The following is a 6094-nucleotide window of genomic DNA, read 5'->3' as shown; positions in this document are numbered from 1 at the left end:
GGCCCCTACATTCAAGTCCAAATCATTGAAATATACCATGAAAAGCTAGTGCTAAACCCTGTAGAACTTTACTGGAAACAGCCTTCCAGTCACAAACGTTGCCATTGGCTGTTATCCTTGGCTTCCTGCCACTGAGCCAATTTTGGAAGTAACTTGCCACTTTGCTTTGGATCCCAAGGGCATTTACTTTTGCAACCAGTGGCCTTATCAAAAGCCTTACTAAAATCCATAGAGACTACATCAAAGGCACTACCCTCATTAACCCCCCTTGTTACCTCCTTAAAAAATTCAATCATGTTAGTCAGACATGACATTCCCTTAATAATTCAGTGCTGATTATCTTTGATTAATCCATGTCTTTCTAAATGAGGATTCTTCCTATCCCTCAATTTTTTTTCAATAATTTTCCCACAAGCAGGTTTAGGCTGACTGGCCTGTAATTACTCAGTCTATCCCTTTTAAACAATGGTACAATGGTAGATGTCCTCCAGTCCTCTGGCTCCACTCCTGTAGCCACAGAGGATTCGAAAATGATGGTCAGAGCCTCTGTTGTTTCTTCTCTTGCTTTCCCTTAGTGGCACAGGACATATTCCATCTGGGCCTAGGGATTTATCCACTTTCAAAGATGTTAAATCCCTTAATACTTCATCTCTCATTATGTTAACTTCATCTAATATTTCACACTCCTCCCTGATTGCAATCTCTATTGTCCCTCTCATTTATGAAATCAGACACAAAATATTCATACCCATGTCCTTTGTCTCCACACACCAGTTACCCTTATGACTCCTAATAGACCCTACTCTTTATTTAAAAACAAAAAGCTACTGCGGTTGCTGGAAATCCAAAACAAAAACAGAATTACCTGGAAAAACTCAGCAAGTCTGGCAGCATCGGTGGAGAAGAAATCAGTTAACGTTTCGAGTCCTCATGACCCTTCGGCAGAACTATTCTGCCGAAGGGTCATGAGGACTCGAAACGTTAACTGATTTCTTCTCCACCGATGCTGCCAGACTTGCTAAGTTTTTCCAGGTAATTCTGTTTTTGTTTCCTACTCTTTATTTATCCTCTTGCTCTTTATGAATTTATTTAAAAAGATCCATGGGTTTGCCTTGATTTTACTTGCCAATATTTTATCATGCCCTCTCTTTAATTTCTTAATTTCCTTTTTAATTTCACTCCACACTTGTTATACTCTAGATTTTCTGTGATATTGAGTTTAAGGTATCTTTCAAAACTTCCTCTTATTCTTTATCCTTTCCTTTAAATCCCTTAACATTCCGAAGGCTCTGGATTTGTTTGAGCCACCTTTTTATTAGGCAACATACTTGCTAAGAACCTTCACTATTTCATCCTTGAATATCTCCCAATGACCTGGCACTGAATTAGCTTCAAGTAGCTGTTTCCAATCCACTATAGCTAAATCACATCTCAGTTTAGTAAAAGTAGCTTTTCCCAAGTTGAGAACTTTTATTCCTGATCTATCTTTGTCCTTTTCTATAACTACCCTAAACCTAACTGAATTATGATCACCTCTGCCAAAGTGCCCTCCAACTGATGCCCCTTCCACTTGCCCAGCTTTATTCCCTAAAACAAAGTCCAGGTCCATGCCCTCTCTTGTTAGGCTTGCTATGTACTGGTGACAAAAAAGTTCTCCTGAATGCTTTTAAAGAATTCTGCTCCCTCTGTGCCTCACACAGTAATTATAACCCAGTTAAAATTAGGGTAGTTGAAACACCCCGCTATTTCTGCCCTATTGTTTTGCATTTCTCAAAGATTTGCCTACATATTTTCTCCTCTATCTGCCTCTTCACTGTTTGGGGGCCTATTTTACATACCTGATAGTGTGATTGCTCCTTTGTTGTTCTTCATTTCAAACCAGATGGCCTCATTTGATGATCCTTTGAGCATATCATCCCTCCTCAAAGTTATAATTGTTTCTTTAATCAATATTGCTACCCCCTTTCTTTTTTACCCCTATCTCACCTGAAAATCCTGTAACCAGGAATGTAGAGCTGTCATTCTTTCAGCATGTCTCAGTAATGCTTATCATATTTCCACACCACTCTGTGCTCTCAGCTGTTCTGCCTTATTTTTTGGACTAGTTGCATTGAAGTTTGTACCATTTAACACTACCAAACTCCCTTGTTGTCTATTTTCTAATCTTTGTTTCCTCTGCCTTCAAAACATGCTTCGGAGAGTTGTGGAGCTGGAGGAGATTGAAATAGGGATGGGAGGTCATAGAGGGATCCGGAAACTAGGTTGAGAATTTTAAAGTTGAGGCATTGCGTAACTGGGAGCAAATGCAGGTCAATAAGCACAGCGGTGATTCATGAATGGGACTGAGTGCAAGTTAGGACATGGGCAGCAAAATTTTGGATGACCTCAAGTTTACAGAGAGTGAAATGTGGGGGCTGGCCAGGAGATTGTTGGAGTCGTTCAGTCTAGATGTAACAAAGGCATAATTGAGGGTTTCAGCAACAGATAAGCTGATCATGCAGGAGGAGTCAGGCAATCTAACAAAGGTAGAAATAGGTGGGCTTAGTGATCATAGAATGGTCATAGCACAGGAGGAGGCTATTCAGCTCATTGTGTCTGTGCTTGCTCTATGTAAGAACTACTCAGCTAGTCCCACTGCCCTGCCTTTTCCACGTAGCCCTGCACTTCTTTTCTCTTTAGATAATTGTCCAATTCCCTTTTCAAAGACACAATAGAATCTGCCTCCATCACACTCTCATCATAGTGCATTCAAGATCCTAAACACTTGCTGCATAAAAATGCTTTTCCTCTTGTTGCCTTTCGTTCTTTTGTCAATCACCTTAAATCGATTTCCTCTGGTTCTCAATCCTTCCACCAACGGAAACTTTATCCCTATCTACCCTGTCTAGACTACACATGATTTTGAACACCTTTATCAAATCTCCTCTCAAACTTCTTTTCACTAAAGAGAACAACTAGACACTGTAATGTGTTTATCTCTGCTGTGTTCCAATAAAAAGGTTCGCTGTAATGAATTGGTATCAAGTTTGAAGCATTTGAATTCTGACAGTGACAATAGCATGTTTCAGGGTACTAGTCAGATAGGGGTAGAGGTGGAGCTGAATGTAAGCAGTCTGGTGATGGCGAGGAAGTGGAGTTGGAAGCTCCAGTTGGGGTTGAGCAGGTGTCCAAGTTTGAGAACAGCCTGGTTCAGCCTAAGACAGTGGCTGAGAAGGAGATGGAGATGGAGATGGCGGGAACTAAAGATGATGGCTCCAACATTCCCAATGTTTCACTGGAGGAAATTATGGCTCGTTCAAGACTTGATATTGAATAACCAGTCTGACAACACATCTTCACCTCAGTTACAAAACTATCCTGAAGAACAACAAAACAGCATACATAGCACCCTTGAAGTAGAAAAATACAAGCAGTCAAATGCTGTAAACTGCTGTAGCTCTACGTACTTGTGTTTGTACCTAGGTATACACAATAATGTGTGACATGTAACATTCATCTCTTTTAATTCCTGCATTTTTAAAAAAATGCAGCTTCTTAGCTTTCCAAGTACATATCATGACTTATTTCCTAATATTAGAAATTGCTCAGTGGATTGAGACTGTGATGCTGGAACTCCTTTGGGAACTTATATTTGCAGAAGGACCTGTAAATGAAAGATTAGTGTGGGAATATTTTGTGTTTTACAGAAACACAGGATATAGTTTAATCATCTTAGATAACCTAATACAGTTTCTGCAACCCCTATTGGACCATTTTTTTCACTGAAATTAGGTAAAGTTTAGGGTGAGGAGCAATATTGTCTATTACTTCTGTTTTCCCTGCACCGCTGTCTTGCTGAACTGTGTATTCAACTTAAAAGTCAAAAATTAATTTATTTCCCCCGGGCCTGGTTATCATACCCACAGCTAAGTTCACCGCAAAAAAGAATCAACCAAAAGATTTTTTTGTTTGGGGGTGAGGTTGAGGGGAGAATGGGTAATGAAATCATGTATTTCATTTTCTTTTGAAGTTTCCTCATAGATAGGGCCTATGATTTTATATTAACTGTCAGTGTGACTCAACTGAAGTCTGCTGGTGATGTGCTCTTTACCACCCTGCTATAAGCTAAGCTAGAAAAGGCCAACATTGCAGTTTTAAAAACACAGCATGTGACAGTATCAATGACAATATCTTAAAAAGGACCATGCACTTTAAATCAATATAAATGAAATTATATGACCCTCCCTTCCTTCCGCAGTCATTGAGCTTTAAAACCTAAAGTTTATGTCACCCAGTGCCCACTCCTGGGCACAATATCTTAGAGGTGTAATGTGTAAGGGTAATGTTATTAATGGGCACCCATTATGTGTAAGGGTAATTCTTAATCCTGTGCCCAGAGATGAAATGTGTAAGGACAATTGTCGATACTGGAATACTATCCCAGGGAAGCAGAAAGTTTTACGATCAAATCTGGAATCAGGCAAGGCTGTCCTCGCTCCTATTCATGTGGTGTACTGAGCCTTTTGCCAAGCCCATCAGGAAGGATGTGGGCTTAAGAGAGGTGACAATCCCAGGCAGCGGGGCACTCAAGTCAAAGTCTCCCTCTACATGGACAATGTCGCTGTCTTCTGCTCGTATTCATTGTCGCCTCGCAGACTGATGAGCATCTGTGACTTATTCGAACTAGCCTCGGGAGCCAAAGTAAGAGCAAGGCCATGTTATTCTGGATCCTTTACTGTCAGCTTAGACTGTCTGAAGGTATCGGGAATGTGGTTTGGAGGGGGCAGCTCATGCACCAAAATCTGGAAGGGGCATGCAGCCATGTTGAAATAGAAATTCTGCATGTAGGAGTGATGCTCCCCTTCCATTGTGGGTAAAAGCCTGGTCATCAGGTGCTAGGCACTCTCAATGCTGCTGTACATGGCACAGGTCTGGTCCATACCCAGTTTCCTGTGACTTGGCTGCATCAAGCTTTGTGTATACCCTTGGTACACAAACACCAAGTGTCACTACATGCTAAGTTTCTATGTCTCCAGTGTTGCAAAGGATGGGTCAGGCCATGTGGCCACAGAACGCTTCATTCAGTTGGACCGTGCCATACCACCTGCCCCTCATGGAAATGTCTGTGTAGAAAAACACCTTTAACAACAAATCCATCAGGCAGTGCTCCGCATGTAATGTCCTCAAAGTCCTTTGGGAAAAGGAGATGGTGGATCATGTCAGATGGTTCGCTGAGCAGACAGTAAAAGTCATTTGGCAGAACACCTCATAGCCAGAACTTTCAAACAAACACCAAGACATAGCTTGGCTGGTGGTGAAAAGGACCCTCCCTGTCAGATCCTTTCTGCATGCTCGGAATCTCACTGCCTCTGTACGCTGCCCTTGAAGTGACCACCGCCCATCCCCTTCTAGAATGTGGCTTTGCATCGCAGGTCTGGAAAAAGATGCAGTGGTTTTTGGTCATGGTTCATCCTGAACTGCTCTGTAATGCAGAGCTCCATGCACAAACACTTCCATGAGGGGCAGGTGGTATGGCATGGTCCATCTGAATGGAGCGTTCTGTGGCCACATGGACTGACCCATCCTTTGCAACACTGGAGACAGATAGAAACTTAGCATGTAGTGACACTTGGTGTTTGTGAACCAAGGGTATACACAAAGCTTGAGGCAGCCAAGTCGCAGGAAACTGGGTATGGGCCAGACCTGCGCCATGTACAGCAGCATTGAGAGTGCCTAGCACCTGATGACCAGGTTTTTACCCACAATGGAAGGGGAGCATCACTCCCACATGCAGAATTTCTATTTCAACATGGCTGCAGAACTCTGTGTGCTATGGACTGTTCCCAGGGACCTGCCCTGAGATGAGCAGCAATTGCTGTTTAAGGACCATCAACTTGGTGAAAGACACTTTTTGGTCTGCTTGAAATTTATTGGTCTTCCAGTGCAAAGGGCTGTCAACTACCGAGTGTTGCAGACTGGCACATTGCAAGGTCCAGGACTACATGCTGAGGAGTGCACTAAAGCTTGGGGCAGCTGCTGTGAAGGCTTAATGGGGAAAGGCTGTTGTCTATGGCCTCCTGCCATAGTACACTGAGGGATTAGAAACTGTGTAAAA

The sequence above is a fragment of the Cetorhinus maximus genome, chromosome 13 (assembly GCF_964194155.1).
Source record: "Cetorhinus maximus chromosome 13, sCetMax3.hap1.1, whole genome shotgun sequence".
NCBI lineage: Eukaryota > Metazoa > Chordata > Chondrichthyes > Lamniformes > Cetorhinidae > Cetorhinus > Cetorhinus maximus.
This window is presented reverse-complemented; position numbering follows the sequence as displayed.